Raw genomic sequence first — 17,765 nt, 5'->3', positions numbered from 1 at the left:
AACAGAGGCCTTGTGTTCCCGATGGAATCCAACACGTTGCACCAAAAGCAAGCTTGTCCACGGCTGGACTGTGTCTAGGCCTAAAACTCTGGCCCAGGCTCTTTCCATGTGGATCTACCTCAGTGCCTTACATAGACCTCAAGTCAGCTGCAAAGTCTACCACCCAAAGATACTTCTCCAAGCATTGTATGCCCACTAACCTTAATCTTTACCCTAACTATAAATGTCAGAACTGTGGTTTGACTCCTTCTTTCTGCATGAGGGGGTCCCTCTAAATCACCTTTGCAGTAACCCAGTGGTTCCCAAAGTGTGCGCCGCGGCGCCCGTGTGCGCCGCGGCGCCGTGGTGAGAAGCCAGGGGCGCCGCGGCGCCGTGCAGGATGTGGGTCGTGGAAATTGCAGCCGCAATTCCTCCCCCTCCTTTGTGCTGCCAGGTCACGCGATCCTCGCACTCTGCATCTCAATGGCTCTGCGCTCATCAGCCCCAGCGCCATTACTCTGTAATTACTGTTAATGGGCCCAGATGAGTGGTCACTCCTAAGGCTTAGGGGTCCCTTAGCCTTCCTTACAGGAGGTGATTCTGAACGGAGTAAAGGGAAAGAGCTGGTTGGACTCCCTGCCTGCGAGCGAGCGCCCTCCTCCTCCTCGGCTCACAACAAGGAGCATATTGGTGCCCCCACCTGCTGTAATTTTTTGACCCTGCTGTTCTATGCACACAGCCTCCTCCGCCATTGTCCGCTTCAGGAATTTCTATGAGAGTTGGTGTCTCACCTCGTGCCGGGAGGGGGGGGGACTACTCAAGCCGTCTTCGCTAGAAGCGCCCTGTCTTTCCTTCTACAGGTGGGGGTGAGGGGAGAAATTTGCCGCGCTCATATGTCCCTGGAGCTTGTCATGGGCCCGAAATCTCTCTATGACAGAAGTGAGCATAGAAAACTATACATCGGTTGTGGGCATGGATCAAAGATTTGCATGTTCCCAACCCCGATATACGGGACTTGCGGCTTGCACATTTTAACCTTTCTTGCAACGTGCATAGTACGGAAAAGCAATAGATGTAGCCTTAGAAGAGCTGCCATCTACATCTTGCTGTTCTAAACAAAACAACAATAAACTACCAGTCTTTCCTATCCCTGCTCCTTCAGCCATGCCACCCAACTAACAAGCAGACAGGACCACTACTTACAAAACAACTCACTACTTCCCCTTTTCAAACCCACTCCTGTCATTCTATCTATACCACTATTAACTCCACTAAACAGTAAACAAACAAGCAACCAAGAGCACAATCCTAACACGTCTAATGCACAAGAAAAACAATCGTACTAATTTACTAATCTTATGTTCCGGAGTTGCATGCTCCTCGCTGCAAAAAAAAGTGCTCAGATGTCTTTTCAGAGGTGTTTATGTGCTATAAAATACATTTGCAATTATTGCAAATTGCACCTAAAGCAATGCGTTTTCTTAAAGCGTGTTCACTATGATGGTTCCTGGCACTGTATAATCGAATATTGTTCCATGAAAAAACAGTACACTTTTTAAACACTAATAGCACGAATCACTTATCTGAACACGTGCAAGAACATTATGCAGATGGGCATTACTTGAGCATAAGTAAGTACAGGTTATTTGAGACAATTAGGGCACAATCCTCGAAGAGGGTTAAAAATTAGCAAGATGTGACTGGATGTGCAAGCACCGTGCTCGGTACAGCGGAGAGCAAGCTTCTAATCTAAAGTACTGCTCAAAGGCAAAGACGCTCATCTGGCCCCAGCTTTCACATTCTGCACTAGCCACAGTTTCTGCACCACTTTTAATGGGGTCTTGTATCCCAGGTTTTCTAAAGTAGAAACCTGAACCAACGGTTCTCAATTGGGACAAGACTGTGTTCAACTATACATTCTACTGAAGGTAGTGATAACCCCACTTCACCACATTGATAATATTCATTGCTTTCAATGGAAACAAACAAGTGCAAGAACTCAGCCAATGGGCTATGGCAGTGGTTCCCAAAGTGTGCTCCGCGGCACCCCGGTGCTCGGGTAAAAAAATGGTGGGGAGCCACGGCCAACTGCCAATTAGGTCAAGGGAGCCACGGGTCAAAAAAGTTTGGGAACCACTGCAGTAACCTAATATCTTCCCTCCTAAAGAGTAGGACATTCTATCTTCACAGCACTCACTTGCTGGTTATTTTATCTATGCTAGATTTGTGGTCAGAAATAGGACTTTGATTTTTATAGACACAACTGTTTGAATTATTTTTCTCAGATATCGCATTCGTAGTATCCCATAACTATAAAAATAATTAGACATGCTGCATTGTAAAAATTGGGGGCGGGATCGCTGTTGTCTATAGATTTTACTATATTTTCTCCATAGTAGAGGATATTTATTTTATTTCATTTTTTTACTTATTTGAGTTTTATATAGTGCTGGCTAGACCCAGAGGTATCAGAGCGCCTTAGATGAGGATCAGAGTTATTGGTTCCAAGTTACATTTGTTACAAGAGCGAAATCAAATATAGGAAAAAAGAAAGCAAAGTTACTGAAATTCATCAGGGGAGGGGGAGGGAAGGGGCAAAAAAACAGGGAGATGGGGAGAAACTATGCCCAATGTCCGGCTGGGCAGGTGAAGGCTGAGGGGTTGAACCAGGGCCGATCTCCTCAATAGCTGAACCGAGCAGCTCCACCGGGCATCTGACAAAGCACTCGGACTCCGCTGTCAGGATAATGTTATGTTATGTTAAAAGCATTTATTAAGCGCGCTTACACCAAACGGTTTCATGGCGCTGTGAGCGGGGAGGGGGTAGATGGTTCAGAAATGCGGTGATACAAACAATATTTAATCATAGGCTTTATGAAGCGAGCGTAGGAGTTGGTGACTCTCAGCTCCAGGGGAAGAGCGTTCCAAAGGGATGGAGCAAGGAACGAGAATCTGAGGCCACCATGTTTTTTGCGCTTGAAGGTAGGGGTAGTGAGCAGAGCCAAGTGGGAGAAACGAAGATTACGTGACGGGAGATAGTGATGAAGGAGAGAGGAGATGAACACAGGGCCTTGGCCTGCCAATGCCTTAAAGGTGATGCAGCCTAGTTTAAATTTGCAGCGCTTGGCCACCGGAAGCCAGTGGAGAGCTTTAAGCAGAGGGCGGACATGATGGTGTCTGAGTTGATGGAAGATCAGGCGCGCAGCCTGATTCTGCACCAACTGTAGGTGGTTTAGCTGGTACGCAGGGATACCTACAAAAAGAGAGTTGGCATAATCAAGCCTGGACACTACTAGAGCCAAAAGAGCCAGAGTGAGGGCCTCCCTAGTTAGAAAGCGAGAGATCTTACGGATCTTCCGAAGATGGAAAAAACTAGAGGAGACCACCGCGTTGATATGGGGCTTCAAAGAAAGATCTTTACAAATAGTGACTCCAAGGCTCTTGGCGGAGTCCACGGGGCATGGAGGGGGCCCAAGGCAGGGAGGCCAAAAGTTGGAGCTCCAAGGGTTAGAGGCACCACCGGTTAAGACCAACTCAGTTTTGTCAGGGTTGAGTTTACATTTTTTTTTCTCCATCCAATTACTAATGAGACACAAAGTTGACTGAAAGTTATGGATAGACTGGTCAGAGGAATCAATATCAAAAACTAGCTTGATGTTGTCAGCGTAGTTAAAAGCGGTAACCTTACTGCCTTGCAGGTAACGAATAAGGGGGGTCAAATATAAATTGAAAAGGAGGGGGGAAATGGAAGAGCCCTGGGGAACACCGCAAGTCAGCCTAACCTTTTCCCCTGAGAAATTAGAGAGACGGACAGCCTGCTGGCGGTTGGTCAAAAAAGAGCCAACCCACTCTAAGGCTGTCCCCTGGATGCCGGCCTCCTCGACACGGTCGACCAAGATGTCATGGTCAACCGTGTCAAAGGCGGCTGACAGATTCAGAAGCACCAGGGCCTGGCTAGTCCCAAGGTCCGCCCCTCTCCGCAATTCCTCCATAACAGAAAGGATGACTGACTCAGTCGAGTGGGCTGGCCTAAAGCCGGCCTGTTGCGGGTCAAGGAACATAGAGCCTTCAATAAAGGAACTCAGGAAGCCGGTAACATGGGTCTCCAGCACTTTACTCAAATAGGGGAGGAGAGAGATGGGACGAAAATTGTTCATCACAGAGGAGTCGGCATTGGTCTTTTTCAGAATAGGCACTACCTCGGCAGTTTTAAAAGATTCAGGGACCCGGCCCAGGCGTAGGGAGTTGTTAAGAAGGGTCAAGGCAGGAGTGGGACAGGCAGTAAAAGCCTCTTGCAAAATATGGGGGGGACAACAATCAGTAGGAGAGCCCGACCCAACCTTTTTCAGCAGGACAGAGAGTTTAACCTCTGATATCAGAGGTATCTGATCTACTGTATGGGAATTTACAGTGGCAGAGGGAGCTGCAGGTGCAGTCAGTGAAAGTCATAATAAAGCGGGGGAGTTGGAGAGATGAGATACTGCAGTCCGAACAAAATCCAGACGCCAACTTGAGGTCAGGCACTGTCCTGAGAGGGCTCTGTAAGGAATATTTCGGCTGAGAATAAAGTATGTAGTGGGACCCCAGGCACCTCTATAGTAAGGCCGCTTCACCACTTCCCGGGGGGTGTTCCTACTTCTTCAAAAGAAATAATCCTGTGCCCCTCCCCAACACTGGGGACCAGGTTCAGCACCTGCAAAATCCAAAGCCGACACCGATTCCCAACGTTGCGCCTCTCAGTAACTTGCATCTAAGCCCGCTGTGCAGGGGGAACACAGTCTCGTTCTCCTCTCATTGTTGTTAATGCCTCAGGTCAGGAAAATCCATGGGTGGGGGTCTCAAGGACTCACACAAGTATTCAGAAAAACATTATGGCATTGGCAGCCATGTCAAGGTTAGGCAAAACCTCTGGTTGACCTCAACACTAGCGTGGCCCAGATCATCAGGATTCAGGTTGCCCCCAACACCCATTGTGTCACTATGTCCCGTTAGGAGACTTCCCCTGCTCACCGCTCAATGAGGGGTCCACTTCTCTTGCTGCCTTCCATTGTCCCACAGCATTGAGGCTCCAATCTTCTGGCAGCTCACTCTTCAACACTTCTAGCTGCACTCCACCTGCCTCAATTGGGGTGGTGTTGAAGAGGGGATGGACCCCCTGTACCACCACCCAAGCTGTAAGGGGAGGAGACCCCCGCTGCTCAGCATTGTCTGTGCACCTCGCGGGTGGTGGCTGCATGTGGTATCTTGGTATTCTCTATGCTATCCTTCTCTACCTCTATTGGAATGTTCATGTGATGCATCTATCAGAATGTTGGTGATCTGCCTGACAGATTACAGTTGGCTGGGCTGAGCACCATGTTGGATGCTCCTGGTGGGGTCTCTCTATATAACTTGGAATAAAGCATCTCTGAAATACATGATCTCTTGTGGACATTTCATCATTACATATTGGCGATGAGGTTGGGATTACACCCAGTTTAACCACGCAGTTGCTTGACGCGCTTAACAACGCTGTTGCCTGACGCGCTGGTTGTCAAGTGACGCGCTTAACAACGCTGTTGCCTGACGCGCTGGTTGTCAAGTGACATACACAGCAACATTAGATACATTAGAATAAGTCGGTTGAAAAATGACGTATGCTACGTCCCCAATTACGCTCGCGCAAGGATTTTAAAAGTAAGCTCACCGTCAATTATCTCTCCTCTCCAATAATTGACGCTCTCACCACAATTTCGATTTTTACATACCAATTCTTCTGCACGCTGTGATTTCGTTCCTAGTTTGAGCACTGCTTGGCTCCAGTAAATTCTGGATGTATGACGTTACAACGCATACCATTACAACTACCTACCATTACAACGCGACCATTACAACGCATACCATTACAACGCATAGCGCTTAGAGGTGCTGGATAGTGGTAAGTATAATTTACTATTCCAACTCCAGTCCCCGTGGACACTAGGGAAGGTGTTGGATAGTAAATTAAACGTATTCCCTATCCTAGAGCGCCCCCCAGCGCAATGCGTTGTAATGGTATGCGTTGTAAAAGTTGCGTTGTAATGGTAGGTAGTTGTAAAAGTTGCGTTGTAACAGGTGTATACCGTAAATTCTTTTCAGTCTTGAATTCTTCCACTGCAAAACTTGATGCTTCTCTGTGTCTGGTCAGTGTTAAGAGTAGGAGTCAGAGACAAGCGTAGGTCCAAGTTGGTATTTAATTCAGGTTGTAATTTCCAGTTAAAGCACCCACAACCAGAGCCGTCCAGTCGTGAGGAAGCCAACGTCCAAAGTGACGTTCGAGGAATCCTCGCAACTGAAGGTCTGAATTTCAGAACCATGACAGAGATCTCTCGTGCTTGCAAGCACGAGAGAACAAAGTAAATAACAAGCATATAACATCTTCCCCACTAAGAAGGGAAACAAAGAAAACATACAAAAGAAAATATAAGCAATAGCAATGAGCAAGCAAAAGCATTTGCAAAATAATGCAGAATTATTCTAAAACATAGTCTCTCAATCTGCAGGATAACTGTTTTAAAAGAAAAGCCCTTTTTGTCGCCACCTCAGAAGTTTCCTGTGGAAACGAATCGTGTGAAAAGGGTAACTCTGCGGGGACAGAGGACTGTGATAAAGCAGAGGTGGAAGGGAGAGAATCTGGAGAAAAATGGGAATGAGCGGAAGCGGTAGCCTCAGAGGACGTAGAGGTTCCAGCAACTGGATTGGAGAAGGATTCAGCAACTGGATTGGAAGAGGGTGGTTGAGCGTAAAGGAAATCAAACCAATCACAATGCTCAGAATCTGAAGTGGCATGTTCCCTGATGACATGGGCTTGAAGTGGAGAAATCTTAACAAGAGCTCGCTTTTTCCACCACCCACTGTCATCAAGAAGGGCTGAGGTTTTACTAACTTGTGTGACCAAATTTGGAGAGGAAAATTTAGATCTCCCTTTTGACACTCTTTTGGGATTTTTGATAAGAACCATATCTCCTTTTTGCAAAGGGTGATCAACAGAATGTTTACCTTCATCAAAACGTGATTTCATTGACAATTGTTTAGCACTCACATGATCTTGAACAGAAAAAGAAGAATCAGACAAATCACAATCCTTATGCAACCAACTAGGATTGAGAACAGAATGAACTCTTCTTTTACGAAGTAAGCTAAAGGGTGAGACCCCAGTTGTGGAATGCGGGGAGGTATTGTAGGCCCACACTTTGTCATGAACAAAAGGCAAGGGGTCAAGCCTAGAAGAAATAGCAGTTTGAACACCCTCCTTAATAATGCGATTACATCTTTCTACTAGACCATTTGAGGATGGTGAGTACAAGGCAACTTTGTAATGAGAAATATCGTGACACTTGAGGAAAGAGCACATTTTCTGAGAGACAAAATGGGTTCCATTGTCAGTAACGATGGACTTGGGAAAGCCCTCGACGTCAAAAACAGACTGTAAAAATGTAATGGCGTTGTCAGTAGAAGCAGAATTGCAAAAGGAATAATAGAGCCATTTAGAGTGATAATCAACAAGAAGGATAAGAAACTTGTGCTCTAAAGGCAAGACATCATATGGACCAGAAAAGTCCAAAGCTACTTTGTCCCATGGACCAGCCGGTAGAGGAACAGGGCATAAAGGTGTGGAAAGGGTTTTCCAATGTTTATCAGAGAGGATGCACTGAGTGCAAATGTCAATCATCTTTCTAATGTGAGAGTCCATGGAAGGCCACCAGTAGAATTGTTTGATGCGTTGAAAGGTTTTAACAATACCAAGGTGACCCTGATGGGCAGAACGAATGATATGATCACGAACAGACTGAGGGGGACCAAATAAATCGTTGCGCATGACCATATCATTAACCAAAGAAAGTTCTTCTGAAACATTTGCAAAACCTTTAAGTTCAGTGGGTAAGGTTCTACGTTCAGGCCATTTGTTGACAATGAAATCCTTAACTTTGGAAAGAACAAGGTCATTTGCATAAGCTATATTCCATTCTGCTTCAGAAATGGGTTGACATTCAGCAACTGCATCGATGGTGGCAACAACACATTCAATATCATCATTAACAATTGAATCATCAGTTAAAGACATTCTAGAGAGGCAATCAGCCCTGAAATTTTTACCTCCGGGAATGTGTTTGATCACAAAATGAAATTTGTGAAGCTTAGAAAGGAGACAAATAAGTCTAGCGGAAGCCCTATTGGAAGTACTGTCAGAAAGCATGTGCATAAGGGGCTTGTGGTCTGTGTAAATCTCGAACTCACGACCCCAAATGTAAGATTTGAACTTTTGAATTGCCCAAACACAAGCCAGGGCTTCTCTTTCAATTGTGCTGTACCTGGTTTCAGCAGGAAGAAGAGTTCTGGATGCAAAGGCAACCGTGTGTTCTTTGCCCTCAACCCACTGTCCCAGGACAGCACCCAAACCAGTAAGACTGGCATCAACAGTGATAAAACACATAGAGCCGTCACAAAAAGGATTCAGAGCAGGTGAATCTTCGATGATCTTCTTGACCCGGTCAAAAACTTTTTGCAAGTCTTGAGACCAAACGAATTTTACACCTTTTCTTAAGAGCGTTCTTAAAGGTTCAACAATCTCTGCGTAACCATGAACGAACCTGGCGTAGTATTCAGATAAGCCCAGGAAGGAGCGAAGTGCGTCACGATCCTTGGGAGGTTTGGCATCACGAATGGCTTTAATTAAAGAGAACTTGGGTTTAATGCCATTGGGAGAAAGGGAGTGACCCAAGTAATCTAACTCTTGGACACCAAATTTACACTTATCGTGTCTAACAGTCATGCCGGCTTTTTCCAGGACTTGTAAAACGGTATTGAGAGTGTGATTATGCTGAAAAGAGTCGTTGGCATAGACCAAGATGTCATCTTGATACGCTTGCACGCCAGGGATGTCTTGAAACAGGTTGTCCATTAGTTTTTGGAAAATGCTGGCTGCAGAGGCCAAGCCAAAGGGAAGCCTAAGGTACTTGAAAGCACCAAAGGGGGTGATAAACGTTGTTAACTCCTGAGATCTGAGGGACAAGGGAATCTGGTGATAAGCAGATCTAAGGTCAAGGAGGGAGAAGAATGTAGCCCCACCCAGATTAGCCAATAGGTCATGAATTTTAGGAAGGGGGTGGCAATCAACAATGATATTATTATTTAGGGAGCGTAAATCGGCACACAATCTCACCTCTCCCGTTTTCTTGCGAACTAGGACAATGGGGGAAACCCATTCAGATGAATCACAGGGAGCAATGATTCCTTCATCACAAAGGTTCTTCAGAACGCTTTTAAGTTCATCTCTAGCGCTCAAGGGAAGAGGACGAACTTTGTGGGCAACCGGCTGAGCATTGGGTTTAAGTCGAATTTCATGCTTAAAACCAAGCACTGTGCCAACCTTATTTTTAAATAAGTTTGGGAAAGAACTCAGCAAGGTGTCTATTTTGACTATGGGAAAGGAAAGATCTGAAATATCAAAGTTCCCAGAATCATGATTAGTATAATAGTCATGAGGAATGTCGCCTAAGGCAATGGGTTGGTCAGAACCAGGCTTGAGGATCAAGCCCATTCTTGCTAAGTCAAACCAACCTACGACATCCCTGCCTTTGAGAGCAACATAAACTTTGGTGAAAGTGTATCTGCCTAGACAAGCAATGTTAGAATAAAAAAAAAACAACATATCGATGTCCTTTTCGCCGAATGCCTTGAGATTGAGATCTGACTTGGAAAGAACAACTTTACTCCAATTGGCATAAAAGGTAAGGTCAGATAAAATAGTGATGGGAGAACCAGAATCAGCTTTGACCTGGATTGTAATTGTACCAATCAACAATTCACACAAAGGACTCTTAATTTTGGTAAATTCAAGAGAATCACATTCAATTGACAACATAACGTCATTGAGTCTGGTGGAACAAGACTCTACATTTTCTTGAATCCCAATATTATTAACTCTAGTGAATCTTTTGCGACCCCTGCAAACAGAAGGAAAATGACCAATTTTCTTGCAGGAGGAGCATTTTTTGCCAGAAGCAGGACACGTGGGAGAATTGCCAAGATGATTCCTGGATCCGCATCTGTAGCAAATGAGAGGTTTCCTATTTAGTTGTCTTGAATTGTTAACAAGGTCAATGGAAGTGAAACCAGAAGCTTGTTTAACTAAATGAACAGAAGGTTGAGAAATGCTTTCTTGTAGAATCTTAGAGGAATAAGTTGCGCGCTCAATCCCCTTGGCGATATCAATTGTTTCAGTTAAAGAAGGATTTTTGCAACTTAAAAGACGTTCCTGGATTTTTTTTGAACAACAAGCAAAGATAAATTGATCTCTGATAGAGGCATCTGTACTAGCACCAAAGTCACAAGTAGAAGCCAAGATTCGAAGCTGAGCGATATAGTCTTCTACGGTTTCATCAATACTTTGTTTTCGTTTGAAAAAATTATGACGTTCTAATACAATACTGGGCTCATCGTCATATTGTTTATTGAGACGAGCAATGGCTTCTTGGAAAACATCCCAGTTGTCACCGGACTCACCAGCGGGAGAAGCAATATGAGGTAAGTTTTCAAAAACTTGTTGAGCAGCAACTCCCAAACAACCATAGAGAATGGCAACTTTGTGAGGAGGATCATATTTGGTAGCATCAATGGCTACTAAATAGTTCTCAAAACCTTTTAGCCAATTGCGCCAAGCAAGAGTAGGTTTCCCAGGAGTTTGTAGGAAAGGAGCTGGTGTTTGAAACTGTTGAGAGGAAGCCATGGTGAAAAAGAAAAGAAAATAAAAGGATGAAAATGTATTGTATTAGTATTATGAAAGGAGAGTGTCAATCACTGTGGTAAAATGAAGACTTAAAATAGATGGTAGGCAGTAAGCGTGCCTATCGCGGATGACTTTAAATGTGAAATAATAAAGTCAAATAAACATGGTAGGCAATGAAGCGTGCCTATCGCTGTAGTAACTTGAAGACTTGTGAAGTAAGTGAAAATTCACATGAACGTGGTAGGCAGTAAAGCGTGCCTATCGCTGAGGTTAATAAAAGACTTAAAATGTGAAAAGAAAAAGTCAAATAAACATGGTAGGCAATGAGCGTGCCTATCGCTGTAGTTGAACTTGAAAAGAAGATAAGGCGATGAAATCGCTGTGATTAAAGATGAAATGGAAAATGTAAAGCGTGTTAAACGCAGCGCAGTACAATAATGCAGGACAGAGGCTTGAAGGTGGCTGAAAATGGCCGCCGTTGTCGTCGTCAAGGAAACAGGAAGACGTGGATCTCTAAGGGCGGTGGGGATTGTCTTGTGGTTGAGACGTAGCGCGCGTGTAGCAGCGCGAGCAGGAAGTCAGAAAGTTGCGCGCGTGACTGAGCGCGAGACAGTAACCGCCAGAGACACGTAGCGCCAGGGGAAAAGGCGAAGAAAGCAGGCAAATTAACGCCGGGAGCCAGGAGATGGACAGAAAAGGTGTCCGGAACAGTGGCGGCTGGTGACATTTGAAAGTGGTGAGGCGTAACATTGTCGTATTGCACCGCGGCGAGCAAGCGAGCCTGATCAACCTAATTTTGAAAAAAAGAGTGGGATAATGGTGCATTTTCAATCAAATTTTAGGAAGCAGGAAGGTTAATAAAGCAATAAGATTGAATTATTTATCATTTAAGAAATCGCCAATTTTTATGAGCTATAGAGGACAATCTAATCTTTGCGTATGCTGATGTTATCATTTACCCATATTAACCTTAGAACACACACACTCTTGTAACGGTTTTAACTATACAATAAATACACTCATCGACTGTGCAGTGCTGGGAAAGAGCAGGCTGGACCAGACTGTGTCTGTCGCAGCCACTTAGCTCCGACTTGCAAGTAGGCACACAGCCCACTGAGCTACCGTGATGGCCTCCTATGGCAATGTTATTTGACACTCGTGACACAGCTTTGACCAGAGAATCCCCTGCTTGAAATGGGGCCTATGACAACCTTCCTATGCTGTGCTGAGTTTAGGAGAAGGTTTGTACGGCTGCCGCTGGTACTGGTTTGAAAGCTCTGACATCCGCAGCTTTCACTGGAACTACTGTGCAATTAATTTCAGACACACTTCCTCTGAAAACTGAAACCCTGCTAAGGTCACACATATTAAACCTTCCAACAATCACCACGTTACTCCCTTCAACTCTCTGCGCATTCTGAAACACTTTCTTCAGTGAGACCCCCAGAGAGGCATTCTGGTACTTGCAGTTTTTCACACCACATCAGACATCAAGGTTAGTATTTTGAAGTTGTTTTCTAGTGAAACTCTGAGGTACTCTGGTTCCTTCAGCTATTCACATCACAATCTTTCCTGTATTTTCTCAACTTAAAGTCAATATAAAATGCATCTAATTAATCACCTTAGATACGTCATTACAATACACACTGATGCCACAAAATAAAATGTACTTCAGGTAACAGATGTACAACTCACCCCGCCCACGACAAATACATGCTCGTTTGATCCCAAGATGACTAAAAACTGACAGGATGCCAGGCCAGGCAGCGTGAGCAAGCACTTCCCTGCACTCTTCTTCGACCGGTGCGTGCTGGTAGCTTACCCCATACTACGAACGAACAGCATACCTGCGAGAATTCCTGATGCATCCGAGAGGCCGGCGGGGTTGGAGATGAGTCAGTTACACACCACACAGACATCCCTCCTTTGACCCACTTTTCAACAGCTGAAAACTCCGATCAGAGAGGCTTGAATGCGGCATTAACCCTAGCTCCCTCTTTCGCTGGCACACTAGTTATGGGACATTTTCCTTCAATGAGAAAGTGGAAAACTCGTACACTTTTGTCTCCATGACAAACGAGTACTGGCTCTGCCTCACACACCAGTGTTTCCCCATTCCGACAGCTGACCTCCCTTTGACCTTCATGCCACTTGGAGGCCCTTTCACCTGAACATCCATTCCAGCAGCCTTTGACATAGCCAACAACAAGCTGCCCTCTGAGCCGGTTCTCTGACCTGCTGCATTCCCTATCGACAAAAAACGTTATATACCTCACGGGGCCATTTAAATCCTCACGTCTGGTTTATTTAAGCCAGCTCTGTAAGACTAGGACAGGCACATCGATGTCGCTCGGAGAGCATAACATACCTCGACGGGGTCAATGAAACAAACAACCGAAAATAAACTCAAGATCAGGTTTTGTAAATTTGACGTCACGATAAAGCATTTGCACAGCTGCCAACCAGGTCTCAAACAGGAAATAAAACTCGGGCATCCGCTTGATGAAGCAAGCCTTTAATGTTGAATAAATAATGATGACGGCAAACATAGGCTTATGAACCCCTCTGCACATTAACTCGCGGGACATCTGCTCGGGTTCCTGTTAAAAAACCCACCTCGCTTCAGTTCACGGAACAGCAGCAGGCAGAGTGTTGTAGAAGGAATTGAAACAGGGAGGGAGAGGCGCAGACTCAATACACACTTTACCGGGGAATAAAAAGGAAGAAAACGTACCTGACCGCCGGTCAGCTCCGCATCTTCTAGGCCCTTGGCGCCTTCACTGGAGCGGAAACCGGAAACCCTGCCCTCCGTCCTCAGCCAATCCTGGCGCAGGAGCAGCACCAGGATTGACACAGGGCATGTTTGCTTTCTGCCCGCCTGCCCATTAGGAGAGCGAGGTTTCGCTCTCCTATGGGCATGCGAGCAGGCACAAGTGCGCATGCGTGGGCAAGGATGAAAAATGTGCCTCCGTCCCCATTCTTGCGCACCTGTGCTGCTGTCTGCCCCTGACAATGCCTGTCAGTCAACATGACACAGGACCGCCCACCCCCTTCAGACTCTGAAGAGGGTGGGCGGTCCTGCATCATGCTAACTGACAGGCATTGTCCCTCGCGTATTTGAACTTAAGTAAACAGTTTACTTCAGTTCAGAGAGATGCCGAGGGAGCTGCGGGTACGTGCGGGGGGGCAACGCCCCAACGCCCCCAATGGACGCACCGCCACTGGTCCGGAAGTATACGACCTGGTGTGGCAGCAGTCGGACTGGAGGCAGGTTCGGCTGAAGAAGCAGAAGACGAGCAGTGGTCGAGTTCAGGTAAGTTGTATGGCGGTGGGTGCAGGAAAATCCCGATCGTCGCCAAATATTTTAAGAGTAGGAGTCAGAGACAAGCGTAGGTCCAAGTTGGTATTTAATTCAGGTTGTAATTTCCAGTTAAAGCACCCACAACCAAAGCCGTCCAGTCGTGAGGAAGCCAACGTCCAAAGTGACGTTCGAGGAATCCTCGCAACTGAAGGTCTGAATTCCAGAACCATGACAGATATCTCTCGTGCTTGCAAGCACGAGAGAACAAAGTAAATAACAAGCATATAACAGTCAGCTTCATAAACTCTCGGCAAAATGTTGTAGATTAAAAGATCCAAATGCAACAGATTTGTATAAAGCGCTTGACAAGTTTCTTCGCAGCACAGAGACAAGCATGTATCTCAAACGCTGACCAGTCTCCAAGTGCCCAGACTGGAACCCCAGCTGAGTGAGATCACAACACTAGAACATTAGTAATAATCTAGAAGAGCATATATGAGGAAACAATATAGAAAACAGACTATATTACATTGTAAATCAAGAATCATATTTACAACACTCTACCTATTGTGAGTACGCGTGCATACTAGGAAGCACTCGCACCGTTCTGTTAGAATTATATGATTAGTCAGCGGCATGCTTATTTTTTTCTTATTTTTAATGTTGTGGCATTTGCTTGCTATAAAACATACCATCACACCAGCTTGCAATGGTCAGACCTGTTGGCTTTTGTGCAGTTCTTGTTGTGATTGGGTGTTTGCATTATGAGGATCAGAAACTAAAGCCTACGGATTACTCTTTGCTCAATCGAGGTTTCACCGTGTTATCAGCCTGGGTGATTTTGCCCTCCAGTGAAACCTGGCAATATTCATGAGTGTGGAAAGTAAACCCCCTCAGAGACATGGAGGGTGGCGCCAGGGCACATCAGTGTCCATGGCGGAGCTTTTCCGTACTCCCGGCAGCCGGGCACGAGCCTTACAATCGTTCGCTCACAAATACGTCACTGTGCCATTCCTCACGCTCGCTGCCGTGTGTCCTCGGCGCGCACGTTTCTTTTAATGAATCCTCCTAATGTTTGTGCACTGTGCGCCCGTCTTTCAGGGGGATCTGCTGGCTGATTATGTAAATTGCTACACTCTGGGAGACACCCGTGCAGGCACTACTTTATCCCATTCATAAATGGCGTCTCTTTGGTTCATCCGTGTGGCTTCTCTCGTTTTGTCTCACTGGCCGCTTGTAATGCTGCTGGACCCTGATTCCCTTAAGAGTAGGTGGTTAGGCAACTTGTATGAACTTACGTCTATATACTCTATGTGCTTAAACCACAGGAGTTGACATTTCTTCGCGCTATAAAATGTTCTCATCACCTTTGGAACTCGCCATAGTATATTGTTCTGGTAAGACAGAAAGGGCGAGTTGTCCTTGAGGTTCACATGACACCAAATGTACTAGGTTAGGGTTTAGGAGGTTAGGCAAGATATGGCGTGTCATGTAGAAGCAGGAGTTTTCAAACTATGTTCATGAAAACCAGATCCAGGCCAGTTGTTATATAGCCACGAATTAAATAATTATTATAGTCCTTATATGCGCATTTATTTATGTTACTTGGATACCTTGAAACACTGGCCTGGATTCAGCCCTTGTAGACGAACTTTGAGCATCCATACTGTGAGAAATGAAAGACAGCATGAGGTAGACATGAGGGCTAACTACAGTATGATGGTAGACTTCCCTGGCAGCAGGGACTGTGGGCCTAAGGATTTCTTTATTTAACAGTGTGTAGAGCTTTTATTCAAACTATTCTAAACGAATTCGTTAAGAAATTCAACGAAAATGTAAGAAAAAAGAAATCTGAAGCATGGCTAAATAAATGCATTTACGAACTTAAATATAGGGAAAGAAAAGTCTAATAGGCGAATTTCAAACATTTCAAAACTTGTGAGTGCTGGAGAAAGTCTCCCAGACCTTGAGTGGCTTAACATAAATGTCTGGTAGGTTGCTACGGGTGAGGTAAATCAGTAAGATATGAAGAGACAGTATTCATGGTACATTTCAAAACAATGTGCAAATTAAATTGAAAAGATGCGAAGGAACAGTGGATAACGGACTGAAGCACATGTAGAGCACAATGTGCAAGACTCACATAGAGTGAACAACAGTAATCTTGTGGAGAAAAACACGACTGAAAGGGGAAGAAAACCTCAACGTTTCTGAATGGTGTACAGTTGAATACGACAACGAATGTGCAGGAAACGATATAATAAAAGATTAGCCCCAGGTTATAAAGCCCTGTAGGGAGCATGGAAACAATCGAAGGAGGAGAAAATAAAAACAGTAGCATGAAAGAAAAGTATTTGTTTTTCAAGGATTCTAATGAAGAAAATGAGACACTATCCAGTTTCCATTGCTACAAATGGGGCCGTACAAGTGGGGAAATTAAAAACAGACCAAGGTATATTCTACTTAAATTGTGCATTAAAAGAAATAGAATAACGAAGAGGACAAAATAAGAGATTAGAGTGAGGGGAATAGCACAGCGTCTTGATACTGTGGGATGTCAGGTGAGGTCAAAGAATCCTTCCAGGACAGCGACAATGAAAGACCTGATACAATGAAAAGAGACTGGAACAGTGAAAGGCAGATATCAAAGAGCTGCGATCCACCATGTCAAAAGCAATCTGAAGGTCAGGTTTCTTTGAAGCAGCTCGTGTAATTACCCTGTGTCTAGCACTAGGAAGCTCTACTATTATTTTGTCTGACCCAGACCCACTGCTATGCAGACCTCTTGTTAGTAACCTGTCTTCCTTTATCACCATGATATGATGTGAATTAATTTATAAAGCGGTAGAATCACCCCCGAAGGGGCATCTCCACGCTATTAGAGACAGAACCACAGACCAGCGGATTTAGTTGCAGAAGAGTTCCATTTTGAGTACCATAACAGGACCAGTGGAATCCGAGCCCAGCCCCACATCCTACAGAAAAAACTGCTTCACACCCGAACCCCCAGAATCCTCCGATTTGAGCTCCACACAGCATTTTCCAAATGCTCCAACTTGTTTTCAGAGGAAAATAACAAGTTGATGACATAATGTTGTAAATACTCTGGGCCAAATTACGAGTCTGGCGGTCTGAGGACTGCCAGACCCATGGTGACGTGGCAGTGGCAGTACAGCCACTGTCGGACCAGCGGTCCAACTGCCCCATTATGACTTTGGGCTGGCGGACCTTAATTGGACCACTGGCACTGCCCTTCCCTCGCAATGGCGCGGCAATCCGGGGCTATGCAATATGCAGGTGGTGCCGCTGCGGCACCGCCATGCATATCGCAAGTTTCGCGGAGAACTCCCCCATGATAAGGCTGGCAGCGCTGAAACATAGGGGGTCCTATAGGCCCCAGTCAGCCTGGGGATGCATGCAGGGGGGCACACCATGTGCGCCTACCTGGGTCCTGCACGGCATGGACTGTCGAGTCCATGGCGTGCAAGAACCCCATATGGCATTCCCATTGCGGTGCCTCTTTGAAAGGCATCGCAGCAGGACCACCATGCTGCCCGCCAGACCACAAAATTACTTGTAATCTGGTGGGCGGTTGGCAGCGACCGCCCACAATGACAAAAGTCGTAATCGGGCCCACTGTGTTGTCCTTCAGTTTTTGGATTCAACTGCCCGGCCTATAAAGTAATACTTCTCTTGTCCAGTTGGCTAATGTACCTCTTATGTTTTTTAAGATACTGA

General features: G+C 45.4%; 1 protein-coding gene across 1 annotated transcript in view; it reads left to right on the top strand.

Annotated features, from left to right (window-relative positions):
- Nucleotides 1-17,765, top strand: part of PITPNC1 (phosphatidylinositol transfer protein cytoplasmic 1) — a 1,164,518-nt gene that overhangs the window by 678,728 nt on the left and 468,025 nt on the right. The gene's annotated exons all lie outside the window — the stretch shown is intronic.

Source organism: Lissotriton vulgaris, chromosome 7 (assembly GCF_964263255.1).
Source record: "Lissotriton vulgaris chromosome 7, aLisVul1.2, whole genome shotgun sequence".
Classification (NCBI taxonomy): domain Eukaryota; kingdom Metazoa; phylum Chordata; class Amphibia; order Caudata; family Salamandridae; genus Lissotriton; species Lissotriton vulgaris.
Note: the sequence above shows the minus strand (reverse complement) of the source record. Positions and strands in the feature narration are given on the sequence as shown.